Here is a 1,509-nt window from a genome sequence, read left to right as displayed (position 1 = left end):
GAAATTTATCAGTACAAGTGCCTATATTACAAAAGCAGAAGGATCAAAATAGCTGGGTGTGGTCCTGTATGCCTTTAATCCTAGCAGTAAGGAGGCAGAGGTCAGAGGATCAGTTTGAGATGACAGTTCTAATCCAGCCTGGGCTGGAGCAAGACCCTACCTCAAACCATCCCCCCCCCACCAAGGAACAATCAAAATAAATAACTTGATATACTTAAAAACCTTGGGAAAATGAGAACAAGCCAAACCAAGTACTAGGCAACAAGAAATAATTAATATATCCATATTTTAATATCAGGTAGAAATCAATGAAATTGAAATAATGACAATAAAATAACTAATGTGGTAGTAAATTGCAAGAGCCACGCACTTGATGGTGTATTTGAGGTTGGGTTGGCTGGGACCCAGATGGAAGGATGCTCTTAGATATTTTTGATGAAAACCTTCACCCTCTTTCGAAATCCGAAGTGCCACCAGATTATCACAAACACAACCCAGAGCAGAAGCAGATTTACCGGTTTGTCTGTACGCTTTCAGGGCTGCTCAGCTGACTGCCGAATGTGCCATTGTCACCCTGGTCTACCTTGAAAGGCTTCTGAGGTATGCAGAGATCGATATCTGCGCAGCTAACTGGAGGTGCATTGTTCTTGGGGCGATCCTGCTGGCCTCCACGGTGTGGGATGACCAGGCTGTGTGGAACGTGGATTACTGCCAGATCCTGAAAGACATCACGGTGGAGGACATGAATGAGCTGGAGCGACAGTTCCTTGAATTGTTACAGTTCAACATCAATGTTCCTTCCAGTGTGTATGCCAAGTATTACTTCTTCTTCATTCTTTGGCTGAAGCGAACAACCTGAACTTTCCCCTGGAGCCCCTGAGCAGAGATCATCAAAGCTGGAGGCCATCTCTCGCCTCTGTGAGGACAAATACAAAGACCTGAGAAGACCCTCGAGGAAGCGGTCAGCAAGTGCTGACAACCTGACTCTACCACGGTGGTCCCGGCCATCATCTCCTAACCAGACATCCCTGGAGGCCACACCATGCCTCATCCTTCAGTCTGAGAAAAGACAAACTTGGGGTGGTTTCTTTTGTGTTTTCATTTCCTTTGTTTTTAACTCATGGCCCCAGAAGGCTGTCTTGAGACCCTCCTCCACACTGTGTCCTCAGGCAGCAGGCTTCAAGGGACGTGAGATCAGTGTTCTAGAAAGCCAGCATCATGCCTTCCCAGTCATTGTGGACAGTATTGTCTTCGCAGAGGAAACAGGCTATTCCTGCAGAAGGGAAGTTGTGCTAAGGCCGTCTGGGTGGTGCGTGTATCTAAGCCCCCCTCTGAGCATAGGCTCAGACTGAGCTATGTGGAAGGTGGCAGAGTCGCCTGTATTAAAGTCGGGAGTGCCACACTTGTCCCCAGGACTTCCTGCATTCCTCCTTGCTGCTTTCTTGGGATTTGGGCGACTTTTTGCTTGTTTTGATTACAGTTTGGTTTTGGTCCCACGGTGCAGAGATA

The 1,509-nt window shown here is 47.3% G+C and overlaps 1 pseudogene; it reads left to right on the top strand.

Annotated features, from left to right (window-relative positions):
* The first annotated feature begins 404 nt into the window (after positions 1–404).
* LOC101613485 lies at positions 405–1,206 on the top strand (annotated as a pseudogene).
* The last annotated feature ends 303 nt before the right edge of the window (positions 1,207–1,509 follow it).

This window comes from Jaculus jaculus, chromosome 6, assembly GCF_020740685.1.
Source record: "Jaculus jaculus isolate mJacJac1 chromosome 6, mJacJac1.mat.Y.cur, whole genome shotgun sequence".
NCBI classification, from domain to species: Eukaryota; Metazoa; Chordata; class Mammalia; order Rodentia; family Dipodidae; genus Jaculus; species Jaculus jaculus.
This window is presented reverse-complemented; position numbering and strand designations above follow the sequence as displayed.